The sequence below is a fragment of the Lynx rufus genome, unplaced genomic scaffold (assembly GCF_022079265.1).
Source record: "Lynx rufus isolate CCGP_SWC_20201006 ecotype Redwood Valley unplaced genomic scaffold, mLynRuf1.p SCAF_1, whole genome shotgun sequence".
Lineage (NCBI taxonomy): Eukaryota > Metazoa > Chordata > Mammalia > Carnivora > Felidae > Lynx > Lynx rufus.
In genome coordinates this window covers 71,440,663-71,465,684 of record NW_025814823.1, presented here as the reverse complement: position 1 = coordinate 71,465,684, position 25,022 = coordinate 71,440,663, and the positions used below count along the sequence as shown (strand labels likewise).

The 25,022-nt window shown below is 39.9% G+C and overlaps 1 pseudogene; it reads left to right on the top strand.

The window, feature by feature from the left end:
• The first annotated feature begins 12,161 nt into the window (after window positions 1-12,161).
• Window positions 12,162-25,022, top strand: part of LOC124508716 (asparagine synthetase [glutamine-hydrolyzing]-like) — a 48,603-nt pseudogene continuing 35,742 nt past the window's right edge.

Genomic DNA, 25,022 nt, shown 5'->3' with positions numbered 1-25,022 from the left:
GCTGGTGAGGGTAGCAGCACAGGCTCCCAGCTACAGGATCCATGTGGGGTCTTCGCTGGGGTCTTGTAGGACTACTGGAGTATTCTGTCCTGTCTATGTATCCTCCAATTCTACTCTCAAGCCCTTTGGAGATCTTGTGAGTTAATGTCCCTTAATAGATTCCATTTCTGTTTAGACTAGCTAGACTCTTCTATTGCACCTAAGAACTTACTGATATAGATGTTTACTGATAAATGAAATTAATTCACCATCCCAAATTAAACAGTGTTCAGGTCCTATCATTAACACCAGAGCTGTTTTTCTTCAATAAAAAACTTTGGGGGGCGCCTGGGTGGCGCAGTTGGTTAAGCGTCCGACTTCAGCCAGGTCACGATCTCGCGGTCCGTGAGTTCGAGCCCCGCGTCAGGCTCTGGGCTGATGGCTCAGAGCCTGGAGCCTGTTTCCGATTCTGTGTCTCCCTCTCTCTCTGCCCCTCCCCCGTTCATGCTCTGTCTCTCTCTGTCCCAAAAATAAATAAACGTTGAAAAAAAAATTAAAAAAAAAAAAAAACTTTGGAGTTTGTAAGAAATAATAATAAATAATAAAAATCATTTTAAAAATTGAGTTTGTTCCAATTAGTGTAAGAGAAAATTTTTAAATGTGGTCTCTTTCCTCAAGGACTTCAAAATTTATCTAGAGAGTGAAAAGTAGCATACCAAAAACAAAAAATAAGCACCAAATTGTGCACCAAGATACAAAAGCCTATCTCTAAACAGCTCATGAGGTACAGCCAGGCCCAGAGCTCTTTCCTAGCATAGCAACCACAGAAGATCCTTGAAGCTCTCGGTAACCAACTTTGTGTCCAGCAGCCTCCTCATTTTGGCCACGGGTTAAGGACACAAGAACTGAACCCGACTCTTATGGAAGATTGTGGGAGAATTCTCAAATATGTTTGGGACCATGGTACCTATGCATAACAATTTTTATTTTCACAGAAACAAATCAGTAATAGTTTATGACTATTGTCTTTAAGCAACGTATGCCAACGTCCCCAAACCCTTTCATATCTGCCCTGAGAGAACAAATAACATTTGTAAATACTGTTATTTAGGGAACTTCCTTGCTTACTCTTTTTGATATGTGTAGATTAAGGATAAACTTGACTGGATCCTGGAAGATCAAAAGAACTACAAAGAGTCCATTTCTGACCCAAATGAAAAAAAGACAGTAGATAAAATAATAATAATTAATATTTATTGAACGCTTATTCTATGCCAGAGACTGTTCTCAGCAAAGCGGTGTTTGGAGACAAAGCTGAAGGAAGAGGAAAGACCAGACCCTGAGGAAAGTAAATATTATACTATGGAGTTTGGGGCTTTCATCTTCCAGGCCAGAAATCACAATGTGGCAGAATGTGGGCCACACATAGCACAAGACTATGTTTGGCTTTAGCCGTGTGTGTGTGTGTGTGTGTGTGTGTGTGTGTGCGCGCGCGCGCGCGGTGCACTCCTGTGCACGTTGTATGTTTCTCAAATTGAATTAGTTAATATTCAAAATATGGCAGCTTTCGTGTATAAATCCAAATTTTCTTTTCTTGAGATAGTGAAAGATTTAACAATGTGGGGATCCCCACCTAAAAACATTCAAAGGCATCACCATGTGCCACACTCAGTCCTTTACTCATTGTCTTTAGATGCTTGTGTTTTTTTCATCCCTGTTTTTTAAGGTGGAAAACCTGAAGCATCTTAATCTAGGAAGTGATACTGTCTTTGCATTTTACAGTATTTTTTTGCATTATTCTAGAACTAGTGCAAAAGTATCCACATGGATAAATCTCACAAATATAAGATGCAGCATAAATAAATAAATAAGTAAATAAATAACAAATTGCTGAAGAATATATACAGTTTGATACTATTTTAATGAAAGTTTTAACATGAAACAGTCTTATATTATTGAAGAACACATGCATAAGTAATAAAGGGATGAAATAATGTGTGGGAACACTAGTTACTGAGTTTGAGAGGCAGGTTACCCTTGCCGAGGGAGGCTAGGGCTGCCATAACTGGGTAGCTTAGATGTTTATTTTCCCACAGTTCTGGAGGCTAGAAATCCAAGATCAAGGTGCTGGCCAATTCAGTTTCTGGTGAGAACTCTCCCTAGCTTGTGGACAGCTACCTTCTCATTGTGTCCTCACATGGCCTTTCCTCCCTGCTTATGTTCAAGGAGAGTGACAGAACTCTCTAGTAACTTTTCTTCTAAAGTCTCTAATCCTGTCAGTTCGGAGTCTGACCCCAATGACCTCATTTACCTTTTAATTACTTCCATAAAGGCCTTATCTCCAAATACAGTCACAATGAGGTTAGGGCTTCAACATATGAATGGGGAAGGAGTGGGGAGGGGGAGACACATTCAGCCCATAACACTGTCCCATGAAGGGACACACACAGCACACTCTTGACCCAGCAATGAAAATGCATATGTGCAATGTTTTTGCCCAGGGAAGACTTTCAGAGACTCAGTGAGCAATGTTTCTACCGGCGGCTAGTCATGTAAGCACCCTTTGCTTAACACCTACCAAAACTCCAGATACCCAGAAGAAAAGAAAGTGTTCAGCAATAAACCACATTATTTGCATAGTCTGAGTACAGTGGGCCACCCTTATCAGTGGAAGGCAGTAGGAATGTTTCCAAAATCCAGCCAAGGGCGAACTTTGCAATCAGGCCCTTCTAAAGAAAGTCACCTCAGGGGTGCCTGGGTGGCTCACTCGGTTGAGCGTCTGACTCTTGATTTTGGCTCAGGTCATGACCCTAGAGTTGTAGGATTGAGCCCTAAGTTGGGCTGTCTGCAGTGCCTCCTTGGGATTCTCTCTTCTTCCTCTCTATCTGCCCTTCCCCCACTCATACTCTCTCTCCCAAAGTAAAAACAAACTTTAAAAAAATGAATAAAGATAGTCACATGAGGCTTGCTGTGTCAACTCTCCTCTGCACACTTACCAATGACCTCCTCAGCTCTGCTGTATCGCTCCCACCTTCTGGTTAACAACTGCTAAGATACCCAATTGCTAAGCACTAAAACTGGTATAGTAACTGTCTATAGATTGTTTCTAGGTTTTAATATCATTGCCAATCAAAGCCAATCATAGTATACTTTATGACCTGAAAGGCCCTTACAATCCATAACATGTTCTCTCCCAAGGTAATAATTGATGATATCTTTCTAAATTAATTATGTGTCATACTTCAGGAGAGGATCTCACCCTCTTCCATCCCTGGGTGCTGATTAACATAGCAAGCAAGCTCTTCAGTCTTGTTACCATAGCAAAGATAGTTTGGTGACCATCTTAATCCAACAACGGAGTTGGAAACACTTAAAGCATAGTCAAGAATGTTTCTAAAAAAAAATAAAAAAGAATGTTTCTAGTGCATATCCTACTGCCTATAATAAAATCCTGGCAAAACTAAAGCTAGAAAAGAGAACAGAACCAAAGCTTCTTTGAGCACTTCCAAATGCTTTATATAAAATTGCCCTAACAATGGGATATGAATGTGTTTTGGTAATTGTGTGTTCATATTTTTTTAAGTATATTTATTTAATTTGAGAGAGAGAGAAAAAGAGTGCGCACAAGCAGGCGAGGGGCAGAGAGACAGGGGGAGAGAGAATCTCAAGCAGGCCCCACGCTGTCAGAGCAGAGCATGACACGAGGCTCAAACCACAAACCGAGAGATCACAACCTGAGCCAAAATCAGGAGTCAGACACTTAACCAACGGAGTCACCCAGCCACCCTGGTAATTGTGTATTTATTAGAATTAAGTTTTCTCTTTTCAGAAAGCCACAACTTGTACAGAAGCATAAAGTTTCCTACCTAAGGAGTCTTAACTTTCTCTTTGGGGGCGGAAACATTCATTTCACTGGAATTTTTACTAAGGAGCTTTATAAAGCTCAGTACTTCATTGCCCATATCATCCTCAATCCTCAGGTAGTACAGAAAAGACAAACAGAATTCTCAACTCTAGCTAAATTTTTAGAAACTCTGGAACTTGGCCTGAACAGTTGCCTTTTATCTTAATGACAATGAAATCAGACTCCATAGCCAGCCCATTGACTCTCAATCTATTAACTAATAGGCAGGCATCTTATCTGCCTGTCCCCAGTTATAGACTTTTCCTTATTACAGGCTGAAATAGCCAAATATTGCAAATGACTCATGTGATACATTGAGTTGTTTTTAATTTTTTTAAGTTATGGTAAATTGTAATTAACATCAAATTTACCATTTTAACCATTTAAGTTTATTCATTTACTTTGAGAGAGAGCAAGAGCACAAACAGGGGAGGGGCAGCAAGAGGGAGAAAGAGAATCCCAAGCAGGCTCCATGCCCTCAGTGCAGAGCCCAATGCCGGGCTGGATCCCACCAACCATGAGGTCATGACCTGAGCTGAAATCAAGAGTCAGATGTTTGACTGAGCCACCCAGGCTCATTATAACCATTTTAAGCCACCCCATTATGTGTGTGTATATATATATATATATATATATATACACACATATATATACATATATATACATATATATATAGCCACCCATTATAACCATTTTAAGGGTACAGTTCGGTGGTATTAAATACATTGACATTGTTGTATAAACCATCACTACCATCCATCTCCAGAACTTTTCTCACCTTGCGAAATTGAAACTGTTTTCCTTAAACACTAACTGCCCATTTTCTGCTCCCCGCAGACCCTAGCCACCACCTTTCTACTGTCTCTATGAGTTTGACTATTCTAGATATCTCCTATAAGTGGAATCAATGCACAACTTTGTCAACAGATGTGAGTAGCTTTTTCAGAACATCCTTCAAAACAACCCTTTTCACTATTTAAAATGAGAGGTGTTATCTCTTTAAAGAACCATGAGAAAAAGACTGCCCTGACCTCACTGGAAAGGACCTTACAGGCACTATGAACGACTAACACAGTCGTCCCACTCTGGGGTGTTGATCCTTGCTTTCTGACTTGTTAATGAAGGAGAAAGAAATCCTTCTTGATCAGAAAGACTGTTTGTTCCTGCTACAGACCTCAACCTGAGAATTCTTAGGAGTACTCCAGAAGCAGAAAACCACAGGAAAGAGCTTCCACTCAAGACTATCAGAACAAACTAACGACTGCAGGCAGGAGACAGCCCAAGCCCCGTGGAACATGGGAAGTCAGGGAACCAGCACTGCACATTGTCACACTTCAATCTGTATGCACGTTTTCTTAATTTTCCTACATATTTTCCTTTACCTTTTCTGGGTTAAGGTTCTGGATTGTTGACAGCTTGTTACCTCTTAACTATGGTACTTATAAGCAATGGTTCGCTTATAGATAGAATCAGCTGATGAGAATTGTTGAATTGTCGGGAATCTTACTAAATTCTTCAAAGCTTGAAATCAGCCTGTGGAAACTTTTACACAGTGGAAACAAGAAAACTACACATCAGGGCCTCCCCTACTCCCACTGTCCCAGAGAAAGAATCTGTTGTTAAACATTTACCAGCACACCACTACCTAAAAATTACCCATCCTTAATATTGCCCTTTGCATTCTTAGTCACTTCCAAGCATACATCCAACTGACTACAATTTGCTTATGATATGGCTAAAATATACCACTAAACTGTTAAATTTGTATTCACTTTCCTTTGGGGACCACCCAGCTTCACTTGGTACTAGTTCCTAGGTATCAGGTGGTTCCCTAAGTAACTGGACTCAACCACTAAGCACCTTTTTAGATGGAAAACACCTCAATAAGCCAGGTGACCAGAGATCTGAAACTCCTTATCATAAAATACAAAAAAGAGAGATTCCTCTCTCCGCTTGTAAATCTTTCGTGAGTGCTAGACTTTGGAAATAACTGTTCACAGTCACAGAGCTTTAGAAAGCAGGAAACAGATGGTGTACATCCAGAGGTTATGTCACCTTCACACACCTTACCAGGCAGCACACCAGGGATGCTCAACATGGAGCTCTCGCTTTAGATCTAGCCCATGATTACTCTAAATTCACTTGCTGGCACTGGACTCATCTCAATGAGTGACACCATCACCGAAGTTACCACAAGACTCCTTTTCTTGTAAAAATTGTGTGCTGAGCTGAAAGCTAGCTGCCAGTTCCTTTCACAACTTTGGCTCCAAAGCAAGATGTTTCTTATTAGAGAGAGATAAGACACAGAACATTTCTCAATCTTGTCTGGGAAGGGCAGGCACCACTGCCTGTCTGTCTAAGCCTGGACAACTCAGCACAGGCCTGTGTGTTTCATTCCTGCCACTAGAAAACTAAAATTTCTCACACACGTTAAGAGATCCAAAGTGTTTGGGGCACCTGGGTAGCTCAGTCAGTTCAGCAACTGACTTCAGCTCAGGTCATGATCTCACAGTCTGTGAATTAGAGCCCCTGAGCTGTCAGCACAGAGCCTGGAGCCTGCTTCAGATTCTGTGTCTCCCTCTCTTTCTGCCCCTCCCCACTTGCACTCTGTCTTTCTCAAAAATAAATAAACATTAAACATTTTTTTTAAAAAAGAGAGATCCAAATTGTTCATTTTTGGCACAAGTGGCCCTCTGAGCACTTAATCTTTCTTAAAATAGACACTGAGTATTTTGTCTTAATAATAAGGCTGCATTTCAGGCTGGGCTGCTTTGCAGGCTGAGGAACTTCATGTGTCAAATGGTGATGGTGTAAACTCTTGGTAAATGCAAGGCTTAATTCCATTAATTATTTGTGCAATTATATATTTAATATATGTATCACCCATAAATTCTATTGTAGCAGAGTTTATACTTTTATCATTCATTGTTGTTTCTCCTATGCCTGACACATATACTAGGCACACAATAAATGTTTCTGAAATATGTACACACACACACACACATACACACACACATATACATATATATGTATATATATGGGTTTATATTGATAGTTCCAATTTAAAGTTAGGATTATAGTGATTTTTTTTATCTTCATAACTTGGAAATCTTGGTTCCTAATAACATTAATATTCCTTACTTGTTTTATTTTATCATACACAAAAGCACAAGAACAACAATATTGCTAACAATAAACTTATTGAATGCAGTTCAAAGTATCTTTGGAGTTTTATTTGTCCTTAGACTTTATATGGGCAAAATGTTATAGTGGTCTATGTTCCAAAGTAACTTTAATTATCTTCTCGGGATGCCTGGCTAGCTCAGTCAGTAGAGATATGACTCTTGATCTTGGGGTTGTAAGTTCAAGACCCATGTTGGGTGTAGACACTACTTAAAAATAAAATCTTAGGGGCGCCTGGGTGGCTCAGTCGGTTAAGCGTCCGACTTCGGCTCGGGTCATGATCTCGTGGTTCATGAGTTCAAGCCCTGCGTCGGGCTCTGTGCTGACAGCTCAGAACCTGGAGCCTGTTTCAGATTCTGTGCCTCCCTCTCTCTCTCTCTGACCCTCCCCCGTTCATGCTCTGTCTCTCTCGGTCTCAAAAATAAATAAATGTTAAAAAAAATTTTTTTTTAATAAATAAATAAAATCTTAAAAAAAAAAAAGTAATTATGTTCTCAGTGCAATTGGGTTTCATATTCAGTTCCACTCATTGGTTTCTGTTTGTGTTCAATTTTAGGGTTTTTTTTTTCTTATTTAACTTAGTTTAATTTTTTGAATATATAAATCACTTACATGATTCAGAAGTCAAAACTACATAAAAAGGATACCTAAAGAATTAAATTCTTGCACCCACCTTTATTCCTTATACCCATTCTACCCATCCTTATTAGGAACCCTTTCCATTTTCAGAAATATCTTGTTTATTCTTCTTTTTTTCATACAAATAAATATATATACCTATGTACAAGTATATACAAATATGTTTATGTGTGGATATGCCCTAGTTTATTCAATCAGTCTTCTATTGATGGATACTTGGATTTGTTTTTAAGCTTTTATTACAAATAACTTCACAATGCAGAGCAAAGTGCATACCATATTTTGCATTTGTAAAGGGATTATTGTCAGCTAGTTTCCCAGAAAGATTACCAAATCAAAGGGTAAACACACATGTAATAATTTTGTTGAATATTGTCCAATTTTCCCTCCAGAAAGATTTTGCCATTTTGCAATCCCACTGGTGATGTTTAAGAATACCTGTTTCTGGGAGTACCTGGTACCTGAAGTTGGCCGCTCAACCGACTGAGCCACCCAGGCACCCCAAGTGTCTGACTCTCGATCTCAGCTCAGCTCATGATCACAGTTCCTGGGATTGAGCCCACATCAGGCTCTGCATTGACCACGAAGAGCCTGCTTGGGACTCTCTCTCTCCCTCTCCCTCTGCCTCTCCCCTGCTCGCTCACTCTCTCTCTTTCTCTTTCTCTCTCTCTCCAAAAATAAGTAAAATAAACTTTTAAAAGTTTCTGGGGTGCCTGGCTGAATCAGTTGGTGGAGCATGTGACTCTTGATCTCAGGATTATGAGTTTGAGTCCCATGTTGGGCATAGAGATTACTTCAGAATAAAGTCTTTTTTTTTTTAATTTTTTTTTAACATTTATTTATTTTTGAGACAGAGAGAGAGCATGAACAGGAGAGGGTCAGAGAGAGAGGGAGACACAGAATCCAAAACAGGCTCCAGGCTCTGAGCTGGCAGCACAGAGGCCGACACGGGACTCAAACTCACGGACCGCAAGATCATGACCTGAGCCGAAGTCGGCCGCTTAACCGACTGAGCCACCCAGGCGCCCCAGAATAAAGTCTTTAAAAAAAAATACCTGTTTCTCTCCAGGATTACCAACATAGGGTGATGTCAAGCTTTTGGACCTCTGCCAGTCTGGAACTGGGAAGGATTTGAGATGTCACCTTCCTTGAGTGCTAACAAGTTAGCCTTAGTGGGTGTTACCAGAAGGCCTCAGACTCTTAGGTCAAAAACAAGAGAATCTATTAGTTATGGTACAGCAGAAGCCTGAGCTTCATGTTGGCATCAATTCATCTTGCCTCCCACGTCCCATGGGGATGATGAGGAGCAGCCCGAGTGAATGCTGTGGCCAAGTGGGTTTGTGTCACAGCAGAGGAACACCGAGCCTAGGAAACCCCTAATCTTATATGGGGCTGCTATATAACCTGCCTAAGCTTTACTCCGAAGGAAATATTATCTTTATTATCTTAGTTAGAAAACAAATCTGCCCTCTGTTGCATGTGCATTTCTTTGTTTTGTTTTGAATGTTTATTTTTGACAGAGAGAAAGCACGATTGGGGGAGAGGCGGTGGGGGGGGGGGTGGGGAGGGGCAGACAGAGAATCCAAAGCAGGCTCTGTGCTGACAGCAGAGAGCCCGACGTGGGGCTGGAACCCACAAATGGTGAGATCATGACCTAAGCTGAAGTCGGATGCTTAACAGACTAAGCCACTCAGGCGCCCCTGCATGTGCATTTCTTTTAGGAAGAATGTCACCGACTACTTTTTCAAATGTCTCATAGGCATTTGCCTTTCATCTCCTGTGAACTGTCAACATTTCTAGCTATTCTCCTCCTGGGTTTTTGTCTTTGTCTTTTTTTTTTTAAAACAGTTTCATTATGATATAATTTACATAGAATGACATGCTCACCCATTTAAAGAGTACCATTCAGTAAGTAGTATATTTACAGAGTTGTGCCACCATCACCATAATATAACTTTGGAACATTTTTAATACCTCCAAAAGAAACCTCTTACCCATTAGCAGTCATTCTCATTCCCACACCCCATCCCCACCCCACCCCACCCAGCCCTAGGTGACTGCTAACTTCCTCTCCTTCTCTGTAGATTTGCCTATGCTAGATGTTCCATGTAAATGGTATCACACCGTATGTGGTCTTTTGTGACTGGCTTCTTTTGCTCGGCATGGTTTCAAGGTTCATCCGTGCTGTAGCATCAATCAATACACTTCTTTATTCTTTGTTATGTATTGATAGAAATTAATCATTTTGTGTAATTTCAGTTGAAAATATTTTCTGCCAGTTTTTCATTTGTCTTTTGACTTTGCTTATGATGATTTTGCCAAGCACAAGTTTATATGTATCTGTCTGTCTGTATGTATATGTAGATAGATAAGTTAGATATCAAATATTAGATAGGTAGAGATGTATTTAAATGTATTGATCTTTCTCCATGGCTTCTGGGATTTGAATTATAATAGAATGGCTTTCCTCATGTCCAGGTAATAAAGAAATGGATATGATTCACCCTTGAATATGTTGTTTCATTTTTTTACATTGAAATAACTGATCTATTTAGAGTATACTTTAATGTAAAGTAAGGGACATAAATTCAAATATATATTTTTTTCAAATGACTCTCCAGTTGTGCTAATCCCATTTTTTTAAGTTAATCTTTCCCCTCAATGATTTAAGATGCTTCCTTTGTCATATGCTAAATTTCCACATGTGCTTGAAATTATTTCCATTGGTTTGTCTGTTAGCCAGGTATCAACACCACACTGTTTTAATTATAGGATCTTTATAGTAATTTTTAATATGTGGTAAGGCCAACCCCTCTAATTGCTTTCTTTTGAAGATGTTCATGAGTATTCCTGCTTATTTATTTTTCCATATGAAGTTTAGGATCCAGCGCCAGGAAAATTTTGCTGGCATCTTTTTAGGGAATTACATTAAATTTATATATTAACTTGGAGAGACTTGAAATATTTATGATGTTGATTGGTCCTCTCCAAGAACAAGGAATGTGTTTCTATTTTTGATCATATTTTTGTGATTTTTCAGAACTGTTTCAAAATCTTCCTCATATAGGCTTTATGCATAATCTCTTAAAACAGTGCTTTCCACTCCTCTAATAACTAGGTCAACTGAGTATGGCCAATTATAGTAGCAGCTCTTCTCTTTGAGGAGGGATGAGGAGGTGGGCTGAGACAGAGGGAAAAGAAGAGCAAATATCTTCTATGTTCTACTTTCCCTGAGTTTTGTTCTATTAGCCCCACTGAGAGTTTTGCCGATGTATGCTGCTATGCTACTATATAGTACTCACTGAAACACTGTCTTCCATGAGCTTTACTGGACAATATGGCTGAGCATAATGTGGTATGGGAGACAGACTAGAGACTGAATTTGGGAATCTAGTGTATAATGGGCTTTGGAGTGAAGCTATTCTACTTTTTACTCAAGTCGGAGATTTGTAACAGGAGACCTCGTCTGCTCAACGAATTGATTCCAGAAGGAATCAGAGGAGAAATAGCAATTATCAGGAAAGTGGTTTCACAAAGGTGAAAGCAGCACTTCCCTGGTAGATATCTCTGCTGTGAGATAGCTGTACTCCAGGTTAACTCGAGGCTTGCTTTAAAACCTAATGGTGTAACAGACAGTATATTACAAAAAGGAAGTATAGGAGGAGAGGAAAAAGCCTATTTCTTCTTTCAAATCCTTCTAGCTGCTCTTTAGCTCAGAGAACAAAGAGATTTATTATATAGGACCAGCAGCAATTTTGTGTTAATAATACTCAGTCATCTCTCTATTGGCACCATCATCTAAGCCTCAATAGGGACCCTGGAGTTACCCACAGATTAGCAAAATAAAAGGCCTTCTCTTCCAAAAGATTTCCCATGCTTTGAACCTTTCCTAATACCCTCAGTCTTAAAGTGTACCAGAACATCCATCTAATAGGGTACTGTGTACCTGTAATAGGGAATAAGGAAAATATCTACATACAACAGTGGACTGACTGCCAGGATATATTGTTGAGAGAAAGAAATCAAGGTAGGGATGCATGGCTGGCTCAGTCAGTACAGCCTACAACTCTTGATCCTAGAGTTGTGAGTTTAAGCCCTATGTTAGGGTGTGGAGCCTACTTTAAAAAAAAAAATCAATGTAGAGAAAAGTATCTATAGTATACTAACATTTATCTAAGAAATGAGGACTAGATATAGATACATAGATATGCTTATATTAGGAACAATGGAGGGGTACCTGGGTGGCTCAGTTGGTTGAGTGTCCTACTCTTGATCTCAGCTCAGTTCTTGATTTCAGGGTCATAAGCTCAAGCCCTGCACTGGGCTCCATGTTGGGTGTGAAGCCTACTTAAAAAAAAAAAAAAAATGGAGATAATCCATAGCTCTTGCCTCCACTCCTGCTAACAGTCTGACCTGCTCACACCGAGAGAGCCTGTAACTCCACCGTGCCATCTGTGGCATTTGGGCCCTTTTTGGCAGTGATGATGGTTTCTCTGATCAGTGTCTGAGTGCTATGAAGATTGCACACAGAGGTCCAGATTCACTTCATCTTCAGAATGTCAACAGATACATAAATTGCTGTTTTAGATTTCACTGGTTGGCAGTGGTTGACCAGTTGTTTGGATTGCAACCAATTTGAGCAAAGAAATATCTTTACTGTGGCTTTGTTATGAAGCAAAATCTATAACCACAAGGAGACGAAATACATTTCCTTTTTTTTTAAGTTCATTTATTTATTTTGAGAGAGACAGAGATAGTGGAAGTAGGGGAGGATTAGAGAGAGAGGGAGACAGAGAGAATCCCAAGCAAGCTCCACACTGCCTGTGCAGAGCCTGATGCAGGACTCAAACCCACAAAACTTAGAGATCATGACCTGAGCCAAAGCCAAGATTCGGACGCTTAACTGACTGAGCCACCCAGGCACCCCAAAACACATTTTCCTTTTTAATTTAATTAGACTTTAATTCTCCTATTGGACTTATTTTGAATTTATTTTGAATTTAATTATTAGACCAAAATGGATGGTGAGTCATCCTACATCATTATAATAAAGGAGAAACTGAGCAAATAATTTGTATGTTGGATGAGGTGTTTGTATTTATTTTTTAGGATACTGCCAATAAGAAAGTGTTCCTGGGCACGGTCACCTATGAAGTCAGATCTTTGTTTAAAGTCACGATAGAAGACGGATTTTTGGCTATTTGTTTAGAAGCTAAAGGTCTTGTTAACTTGAAGCGTATCACAACTCCTTTATCAAAATGGAACCTTAAAAAAAAAAAGTGGAGCCTTTTCTTCTGGTACACTATCAAATTCTTGATTTAAAGCCAAGTGACAAAGTTGCATCTGTGGAAATGATTCACTATCATCACTGCAGAGATGAACATCTGCTTGCCCTCTGTTAACAGTGTAGAGAAACTATTCCCAGGTCTTGACACAGAAACTGCTAAGAGAAGGTGAAGAGAACTGGAGACGGAAAGTATAGGCCACTCTTTCAAGGACTTTTGCTATAAAGGACAGGGAAAGGTGGAAGATGAGAGACAGTACAGTGTGTGTGGATGTACATATGCTATAAATGATCCAGTAGAGAGGAGAAAAACTGATGATGCAAGAGACAAGGGGAACAATCCTTAAAACCGAAACTCAAGGCAAACCTGTTGTGATTCCATTGTGACAAAGTAAGTAATGTTTCCTGGGGAAGCAGATTTAGTCATGTTCTTTTTTCCTCTTCATATGCATGTCTACTTTTTTTTGTTTTTTTGGATCCTTTTTAACAGTGCTATTAAGAAACACTGGATGACAGAAGGACTGGATGCCTTTTATCAGGAGGCTTGGATTCCAGCTGAGTTGCTGTCACCCTATTGAAGCAGCTAAAAGAGGCTCTGGGACAGTATGTTCTCAGACATTTGCAACTGGCAGGGAGAAAGTCCCCATTTACTGGCTGCTGGAAAGGTAGCAGATCACATTGGGAGTGAACATCATGAAGTCCTTTTTAACTGTGAGGAATGCATTCAGATATTGAATGAAGTCATATTTTCCTTGGAAACTTACGACCTTACAACAGTTAACACTCCAGTAGATATGTATTTAATTTCCAAGGACATTTGGAAGAACACAGCATGGTAATCTTCTCTGGAGAAGGTTCTGATGTACTTCCACAGGGTTACATATATTTTCACGAAAACTTCTTTTAAAAAAGCCAATGGTAGAGAGAGAAACTTCTGAAAGAACTCTGTTTGATGTTCTCCACACAGATCAAACTACTGCTGCCCATGGACTTGAACTGAGAGTCCCATTCCTGGATCATTGATTTTCTTCCCATTACTTGTCTCTGGTACCAGCAAAGAATGGAATAGAGAGAGAGAGAAAGAGAGAGAGTATTTGAAGACTCTAGTCTTCAATCTGGAGAGAATCTGGTGGGGTGCCTGGGTGGCTCAGTTGGTTAAGCATCTGACTCTTGATTTTAGTTCAGGTCATGATCTCATGGTTTGTGGGATTGAGCCCCCAGTTGGGCTCTATGCTGACAGAGCAGAGCCTGCTTAAGATTCTCTCTCTCTCGGGTCGCCTGGGTGGCTCAGTCGGTTGAGCAACCGACTTCAGCTCACGTCATGATCTCATAGTTTGTGAGTTCCAGCCCCACGTCGGGCTCTGTGCTGACAGCTCAGAGCCTGGAGTCTGCTTCAGATTCTGTGTCTCCCTCTCTCTCTGCCCCTCCCACGCTCATGCTCTGTCTCTCTCTGTCTCAGAAATAAATAAACGTTAAAAAAAATTTTTAAAAAGGAAAAAAAGATTCTCTCTCTCCCTCTCTATGATCCCCATCCTGCTCACACACTCTCTCTCTCAAAATAAGTAAACTTTAAAAAAAAAAGAGAGAGATTATCTGGTGACCAATAGAAGCCTTCAATGATGGTATAACCTCAGTTAATAGTTTCTGGTTTATGATTTTACAGGAACATATTGAACACTAGGTTCATGATACACTGACAGTAACTGCAAGACAAACATTTCCCTCAGTACTCCTCAAACCTACAAAGGCAATTACTACCATTAATATTTGAATGCTGCTACCCAGGCCAGGCTGACTGGCTGACCGATTACTGGATGCCCAACTGGATCAATGCCACTACCCTTCTGCCTGCACTCTGACCCATTACAAGTCAGCTACCAAAGGTTAGGCACTCTCTAAAAGAGAAACTGAAAGTAAACGTTCCTCTTTCTTGTGAAGGGTAGTGGGATTGTTTGGTAGGACCAAACATCCATATGTACTTGGACATGAAAAAACAACCCTCTCAAATCTAAAAAGAAAAACAACATAAAATAAATCACAAAATTAAAAAGAAATCATTCCTGGGGCACCTGGGTTGGTTAAGTGACCGACTCTGGATTTTGGCTCAGGTCCTGATCCCACGGTGAGATCGAGCCCCATGTCAGGCTCTGTGCTAACCAAGCAGAGCCTGCTTGGGATTCTCTCTCTCTCTTCTCTCTCTCTCTCTCTTCTCTCTCTCTCTCTCTTCTCTCTCTCTCTCTCTCTCTCTCCGCCCCTCCCCCCCACATGCACACACACACACACTCTCTCTCTCAAAATAAATAACTAAACAAAAAAAAAAGAAAAATAGAAATCATTATTAATGGGGTGAGAAGAGGAATAGGATAGAGACAGAGATAGAAGCCAGGTATGTTTTGTATACTTGACTTTGAAACCATGTAAATATTTTACACAGATCTAAAAGAGTTAAATTTTTAAAATTTTTTTAATATTTTATTTATTTTTTTGGGGGGGGGCGACAGAGAGGGGGGCAGAAAATTTCAAGCAGGCTCTGCATTGATAGCAGACAGCCTGACACGGGGTTCCAATTCAGGAACTATGATGAAATCATGACCTGAGCCAAAGTTGGACACTTAACCTACTGAACCACCCAGGTGCCCCTAAAACAGGATTAAATTTTAGCAACCTTGGGGATCCTGGGTGGTTCAGATGGTTAAGCATCCGACTGTTGATTTCAACTCAGGTCATGATCTCATGGTTTGTGAGATGGAGCCCTGCATCAGGCTCTGTACTGACAGCGCGCAGCCTGCTTGGGATTCTCTCCCGCCTCTTTCTCTGCCCCTCCCCCCACTCGTGCACATGCTCTCTCTCTCCCTCTCTCTCTCAAAATAAATAAATAAATTTTTTTAAAAAATTGTAACAATCTCTAAGTATCTGAAGGAAAATGAAGCAAATGAAATCACTGAGAATCCTTAGTGACCTCCTAACTGCTAAATCCAATGTTTTGCTTTAGAGTACTTTCAGCTTAACCTGTATATATAATTTGAAATTGTTGATCACTGACTCATTATTTTTTTATTTAAATTCAAATTGGTTGGGGCACCTGGATGGCTCAGTCAGTTAAGCATCTGGCTCTTGATTTCAACTCAGGTCATGATCTGACAGTTTGTGAGTTTGAGCCCAGAGTCAGACTCTGTGTTGACAGCCTGAGTCTGCTTGGGATTCTCTCTCTCTGCCCTCCCCTACTTACGCATGCTTGCATGCATGCTCTCTTTGAGAGAGAGAGAGCGTGCACAAGTGAGCAGGGAAGGGGTAGAGAGGGAGGGGGACAGAGGATCTGAAGTGGGCTCTGCGCTTCTAGCAGAGAGCCTGATGCAGGGCTCAAATTCACAAACCGTGACATCATGACCTGAGCCAAAGTCAGACACATAACCAACTGAGCCACCCAGGCGCCCCTAAATAAATAAACTTAAAAAAGTAAATTCAAGTTAGTTAACATACAGTGTGGCATTGGTTTCAGGAGTAGGATTTAGTGATTCATCACTTACATATAACACCTAGTGCTCAACCTAACAAGTGCCTTCCTTAATGCCCACTTAGCCCATCCTCCCACCCACCTCTCCTCCAGCAACCTCAGTTTGTTCTCTTATGGTTTGCCTCCCACTCTGTTATCTTATTTTTCCTTCCCTTCCCCTATGTTCATCTGTTTTGTTTTTTAAATTCCACATGAGTGAAATCATGTGATATTTGTCTTTCTCTGACTTATTTCGCTTAGCATAATACACTCTAGTTCCAACCACATCATTGCAAATTGCAAGATTTCATTCTTTTTTATCGCCAAGTAATATTCTACTGTATGTACGTGTGTGTGTGTGTGTGTCTCACATCTTCTTTATCCATTAGTCAGTTGATAGACATTTGGGCTCTTTCTATACTTTGGCTATTGTTGACAGTGCCACCATAAACATTGGGTTGCATGTGCACCTTCAAATCAGCATTTTTGAATTCTTTGGATACATACCTAGTGATGCAATTGCTGGGTCATAGGGTAGCTCTTTTTAAATTTTTTGAGGAACCTCCATACTGTTTTCCAGAGTGGCTGCACCAGTTTGCATTCCCACCAGCAGTGCAAAAGGGCTCCCCATTCTCCACATCCTCACCAACATCTGTTGTTTCCTGAGTTATTAATTTTAGCCATTCTGACAGGTATGAGGTGGTATCTCATTGTTTTGATTTGTATTTCCCTGATGATGAGTGATGTTGAGTATCTTTTCACGTGTCTGTTAGCCACCTGGATGTCTTCTTTGGAAAAGTGTCTGTTCATGTCTTTTACCCATTTCTTCACTGGATTGTTTTTTGTATAAGTTATTTAGCACATCTACTGAATTACTGTCTATTCTTCAAGACCTGTCTCAGATGTTACCTACCCTGTAAAATCGTATTAGATTTCTCTAGCCATAATTGTTACTTCCTCTTCACTCTGATTAGATCTCTTTTATGACATTTATCACATAGTGACATACATTGCCAAAATGCCAAAATAGAAGTGGATAGGAAAAAAAAAAACATGAGAAGCCACAAGATCCACATAATATCATCATTTGTGAGGGAAGGCATAGATAGAAGCAAGAAGGACTTGAGAAAATGAAATGGCTAAAATCAATAGTAGGACAGAATAAAGGTTCACACTAAGATAAAACCATAGGGAATAGAATCCAAATTGACTAGCACAGGAACACAGGGACAAAGGCAAAAAAAAGTCCAAATAAAAAGTGAAGCCAATCTTTCTGGGATCTGACACTTCAGGACTGCTGTTCTCTCCATCCCTGCTGGGTGCCCAGTGGGAGCTGGGCACCCTTGGAGAAGCAGGAGGGACCTGGGAATCTCCACGGCCCCTGGAGGTTCCCTGCCTCAGGGATTCCTGTGGGCTCTCACTCTCTTCATCCTGACCAAAGGTGCCTCTGCCATTAAGTGTTGTTTTGTGGTCCACTCTGGAGTTGCAACCCCCCTCAACTATTTGGCTTCTCTGTGCATCCTCCAATCACATTCTCCCTGTGGCCAAGTGGCTGGTGCCACCTTTCCTGTAGCTGCCTCCTGCCTTGCTTCCTTTGGGGCTTAGAGTACATTCACTCTTTTTCCTTTTGGGACCCACCACAAACTTCCTGTTTTCTGCCCCAGAAACATTCTATCTCTCAGCTCTGCCTCAGAGTCCCTTAAACACAGACTCCAGTGTGTGATTTTTCAAAGGGCCTTAAGAAGCCATTCTTTTGGGGTGCCTGGGTAGCTCAGTTTGGTTAAGCGTTCGACTCTTGATTTTGGCTCAGGTCATGACCCCAGGGTTGTGAGACTGAGTCCTGCATCAGACTCTGCATTGACAGCACAGAGCCTGTTTGGGTTCTCTCTCTTCCTTTCTCTCTGCCCCTCCCCCATTCACATGCACGCGCGCGCGCACACACACACTCTCTCTCAAAATAAATAAACATTAAAATATATATACATGTGGGGCACCTGGGTGGCTCAGTCGGTTAAGCATCCAACTTCGGCTCAGGTCATGCTCTCACAGTTTGTGAGTTTGAGCCCCGCATCAGGTTCTGTGCTGACAGCTCAGAATTTGAAGCCTGCTTCGGATTCTGTGTCTCCCTCTCTCTCTGTCCCTCCCCAACTTGTGTTCTGTCTCTGTCTCTCTCTCTCTCTCTCAAAAATAAGTAAAATGTAAAAACAAATTTTAAAAAATAAATACAAATATATACATGTGTGTGTGTACATATATATGTATATGTACACACACACACACACACACACACACATATATATGTTTTACTTCATAATAATCTGGAGTTGGGGACGGCAGGTGGGAGGAAAACTGAAACAAGATTGACCATGAGTTGATAACTGTTGAAGCTGATTAGGAAATGAGGGTTCACCATACTATTATGTATGCTTTTGTGTATGTTTAAGGTTTTCATGGAGCATGAATGAACTATTGCTATACACAATAGGCAACAAATCTCACAAACATTGAGCTGAACAAAAGAAGCCAGGCACAAAGTGAGCATACAATGTGATACCATTTATATTAAACCAGGCAAAACAATTCTATGATGTTAGAAGTCAAAGGTGCCTGGGTGGCTCGGTCAGTTAAGCAGCTGACTTCAGCTCAGGTCATGATCTCACGGTTTATGAGTTCAAACCCCGTGTTGGGCTCTGCGCTGACAGCTCAGAGTCCGGAGCCTGCTTCAGATTCTGTGTTTCCCTCTCTCTCTGCCCCTCCCCCGTTCACGCTCTGTCTCTCTCAAAAATAAATAAACATTAAAAAAAATTAAGAAAGAAGTCAGGGTAGTGGTTACCCTTGGGATAACAGTAAGTGAGAGGGAGCCAAGGAGGAGCTTCTGCCGTTCTGAAAATATCCTCTTTTTAATCTGGGCATTGGTTACATAGGTGTGTTTACTTTGTTAAAATCAAACAGTACACTTATTTTTTTTTAAGTCCTCTGGATGAATGCCATACTTCTTAAAAGATACTTTTATTTGTAAAATTCAAATTAAAATGAATAAATGAATAACATTTAGTTGCACAGTCTAAGAAAGCTTATTTGCATATCCAGTTTCAGTGGATACTCTTTACTACTAATCACTGGATACAGCTTGGGTTCTCTCTCTTCCTAATGATATACTCAATTTTTTGTTAATAAAAACAAGAGTGCACATAACCAAAAACCAGATACTGAAAGAAAATAAATTTAACCAGTACTTTTGGCCTCTTGAATGAATCTCACCAAAGTATCTAACAAGTAGGCAAACTGATTGCTGTACATACATAACATATACATAGATATGCTACTCCACACTGAAATGCCTCAAGCAGTGCTAAGTACACAAAGCCTACTCTTGTATATCAATAGCACTGCAGCAGTTTGACATACTATATTTGACTAATTTGTCTAACTAGAACATACATACACATACTATACAACAACTTTGTTCCTCAAGGCATTGAGGAACAATTGTATACATCACCAATGAACACACTGTGCCTTGTCCCATTGCAAAACAAGATACATACACTCTTTCACCAATACAATATAAAAGTTGGACAAAATTTAAAAAAATTTTTTTTTTTTAATTTAAGGGGCGCCTGGGTGGCTCAGTCAGTTGAGCATCCGACTTCGGCTCAGGTCATGATCTCACAGTTCGTGGGCTCGAGCCCGCATCAGGCTCTGTGCTGACAGCTAAGAGCCTGGAGCCTGCTTCGGATTCTGTCTCCCTCCCTCTCTGCTCCTCCCCCGCTTATGCTCTCTCTCTCTCCTTCAAAAATAAATAAAAACATTAAAAAAAATTTTTTTAATTTAAAAAGCTAGACAGGATATACCAATCAGGGCCACATTCTGACTGGATATAATCCTTTGTTTAATACAGAATGAAATCCACTGAGTGACCTTCCTTTAGTCATTAACTCAAATCCATTACTGTGCCCAAGTCACACAACCAGTGAGGGGTAAAATTAGAATTCTTAACCATTAACATTGTAGGTCTCAGTGATAAAGCTTCAGAGAAGCAGTGACACTGAGTCACGTTCCTCCACCACCAAACATTACTCTGCTAACATTTCAGCTAGTGCTTCCCTTCAAATAAGCAAATGCATAATCATTGCCCTTCATAACTCAGGCTCCCTTAAGAGATTAAAAGATGTGCTTAGCCACAATAATTTTTGACATATTGAGAATGCAAAGTAAAAAAGAAGATTGTACCTCCCTTACTTGCTTGCTGATGCTTATGAAATACTTTTCATTTTACTATTAGAAATAAAGAGAAAGGAGGGCCTTCTGGCTCTGGCCATGATCAAATAGCTTGTATTGGACTAACCTTCCCACAAAATAACAACCATAAACTACACAAATATTTAAAACAACTGTGTGGTAAAACTGTTGGTGACCCATCCATATCCCTTGGGATCTCTTTTCCCAGTCCTATGCACTCAATGGCCAGCAACTAAACACTTTGTTGTTAACAATTCATCCCTGCAAGCTTTAGAGGATGCATTCTCACTATGGGCAATAATTGGTCCTTGGGGAGAAAAATAATTGTACTCTTTTTATGTATAAAGTACAGATAAAAAGGGGTGCCCAAGTGGCTCAGTCGGTTAAGCAGCCGACTCTTGATTTCACCTCAGGTCATGATCTCATGGTTGTGAGACTGAGCCCCACTTCAGACTCTGTGCTGACAGCTTGGAGCCTACTTGGGATTGTCTCCCTCTTTTTCTCTCAAAATAAATAAATAAACATTTTTTAAAAAAGCAAATACGGATATAAATATAGTACATAACCAGACATATGGTATAGTTACAGCAATAAAATTTCACAGAAAGTGATTAGGGGAAAAACTGCTGAAGCAGTTTAGTTTCGTAAACGAAGAAGTTTAACTAAGGGTGTTATTGTGAGCAAAAACTTGAAGAACCGTGTTTTGGGGGAACATACATGGGCCCTGGAGTTGCTTTGCTATAAGGAGAGCCAGAAATGCTTGAAAGTATGGCATTCCCTGGATGGACCACAGCCAATTCCTTTGCCTTGGGGTGAGACAAGTTCTAAGGTGGTGACTGATGTTCCAGTGTTCTGGAGATGAATCTGAGCCTGAGTCTTTACCTACATGGTACCCTCCCTTGCCATCTTTTTCCATATCTTGTTTCTTCTACTCCATTTCTTTTTCAAATTCAAGAAAGTTTTCTTGGGGTGCCTGGGTGGCTCAGTCGGTTAAGCATCCGACTTCGGCTCAGGTCATGATCTCACAGTTTGTGGGTTCGAGCCCTGCGTCAGGCTCTGTGCTGACCTCCCCCGCCACCCCAGTTTTAATGCTCATTCTCACTCTCTCTCAAAAATAAATAAGCATTAAAATTTTTTTAAGAAAAATTTTCTTAATGTTTATTTATTTTTGAGAGAGAGAGGGACAAAGTGTGAGCAGGGGAGGGGCAGACAGACAGAGAGACACAGAATCCAAAGCAGGCACCAGGCCCTGAGCTGTCAGCACAGGGCCCGATGTGGGGCAAGAACTCACGAATGGTGAGATCATGACCTAAGCTGAAGTCAGACACTTAACCAATTGAGCCACCCAGGCGCCCCTCTTCTACTCCATTAATGGTTTATCCAAGAAGCACTTTCTTAATTAATCATTTTATCCAAATCCTTGCTTCAGGGTCTACCTCTGGAAGAATTCAACCTAAGACAAACCATATGAAACTACTGCAAAGCAATAAACACAAGCAGGACTTAAAGTTTATGAACAATTAGAGAGGGGAAGCACATTAGAATCAAGCTGATATACTGCTGTTCTATCTGTCAGGTAGAATAAGTACAATTTGTTATCCACGATGTCCTGATTCATCAACACATGCTAAAAGAAAAGGATCAAATTATCAAAAAACAAGAGAAGAAACCCAGGTAATAGAAAAAAGGAGCTACCGGTGAATTTGATTTTGGAATTTAATCAAACAAGGACTAAAACATCTATGATTTGGGGCGCCTGGGTGGCGCAGTCGGTTAAGCGTCCGACTTCAGCCAGGTCACGATCTCGCGGTCCGGGAGTTCGAGCCCCGCGTCGGGCTCTGGGCTGATGGCTCAGAGCCTGGAGCCTGTTTCCGATTCTGTGTCTCCCTCTCTCTCTGCCCCTCCCCCGTTCATGCTCTGTCTCTCTGTCGCAAAAATAAATAAACGTTGAAAAAAAAAAAATTTAAAAAAAAAAAAAAAATCTATGATTTATATCCAAGAGAAGAAAAGATGAAGAATTTCACCAAAGAGCAAGAATCTACATATATTTTTATTAAGTTTTTTATTTTAATTCCAATACAGTTAACATCCAGTGTTATATTAGTTTCAGGTGTATAATACAGTGATTCAACAATTCTATACATTCCTCGGTGTTCATCCTGGTGAGTGTACCCTTATCCCCATCACCTATTTCACCCATCCCCCAACTCAACTCCCCTCTGGTAACCACCAGTTTGTTCTTCATAGTTAAGTATCTGTTTTTGGGGTTGTCTCTTTTTCCCCCCTTTGTTTGTTTGCTTGTTTCTTAAATTCCACATGAGTAATATCATATGCTATTTGTCTTCTCTGACTTAATTTGCTTAGCATTATACTCTCTGGCTCCATCCATGTTGTTGCAAATAGCAAGACTTCATTCTTTTTTATGGCTGAATAATATTCCATTGTGTATATATACCACATCTTCTTTATACATCTTTCAGTGGACACTTGGGCAGCTTCCATAATTTGGGTATTATAAATAATGTTGCAATAAACATAGGGGTGCATATATCCTTTTGAATTAGTGTTCTTGTATTCTTTGGGTAAATATTCAGTGGTATGATTACTGGATCATAAGGTAGTTCTGTTTTTCATTTTTTGAGGAACACTTTTCCACAGTGTTTTCCACAGTGGCTGAACCAGTTTGCATTCTCAACAGTGCACAAAAGTTCCTTTCCTCCACATCCTCGCCAACACCTGTTGTTTCTTAAGAACCTATATATATTTTTTAAAGCCAATTAGAAATTCTATAACAGAAAGTGATTATACCTGAATTTAGTAATTCAATTGATGGGTTTGATATCAGATTAAACAAAACAGAGGAGATGATTAATCAATTAAAGAACATGTCAGTGTATTAAATTGAAGCACAGAGAGTAAAAAAGAACACAAGAAAGAGTATAAGAGATTTAAAGAACATGATAGAAAGGTTTAATATCCATGTAATTGGTGTCAAAGAAGCAGAGGAGAGAAAAAAAGAGAAGCAATACGTGAAGATATAGTAGACAAAATTTCCCAAATTTCATCCCTGATGAAAGTTATTAAACCACACATTCAAGATGCTCTATGAATCTCAAATGAGATACAGAGAAAACCACATCTAGGTATATGATAGTCAAACTGAGGAAAAACAAATATAAAGGGGAAAATCTTAGAAAGATTAAAAGGGGCAACAATAAGTTTGAAAGTTAACTTTTCAAAAAAAATTATGGAAGTCAGAAGACAATGAAGTAACATTTTTAAAGTGCTGAAAGAAACAACAGACTTCTATATCAGCAAAAATGAAGGCAAAATAAAGATGTTTTCAACTCAAATGGACTAAAGACCTAAATTCAAGATCCAAAACTGTAAAACTCCTAGGGGAAAAAAAACTATAATACTCCTAAGGAAAAAAAACATACAAAAAATGATTTGTGACACTGGATTTGACCTGATTTCTTGTTTACAACACAAAGGGCACAACATCAAAAGCAAAACTAGAAAAACTGGACTAAGTCAAGCTTAAAAACTTCTGTGCATCAAAGGATACAATCAGTAGAGTGAAAAGGCACCTATAGAATGGGAGAAAATATTTGCCAATTATATATCGATAAGGGGTTAATACCTAGAATATGTAAAGAATTCCTACAACTCAACAAAAACAAAAAATAACCCAATTCAAAAGTGGGCAAAGAACTTGAATACTTCTAATAGTTCTTTCTAACAGTTTGTCTTCTCCAAAGATAATGTCCAAATTACCAACACGCATATGAAGAGGTGTTCAGTATCACTAATCATTAGAGAAATGCAAACTAAAACTAATGAGACAATCCCACAGCCATTAGAATGGTTATTACCAAAACAAAACAAAACAACACAGAAAATAAGTACTGTCAAGTATGAGGAGAAGTTGGAACCCTTGTATGCTGTTGGTAGGAATGTAAAATTGTGTAGTCATTATGGAAAACAGTATGACAGTTCCTCAAAAAATTAAAAATAGAATCACCATATGACCCAGCAACCCCACTTCTTGATATATACCCAAAAGAACTGAAAGCAAAATCTCAAAAAGATATTTTGTTTTGGTTAAAGAATGGATATGTTTAATACATTTTGTTTTTGTTTAATGAATATAATTTATTATCAAATTGGCTTACATACAACACCCAGTGCTCATCCCAACAAGTGCCCTCCTCAATGCCCATCAGTCATTTTCCCCTCTCCCCCACTTCCCCATCCACTCTCACTCAGTTTGTTCTCTGTATTTAAGAGTCTCAAAG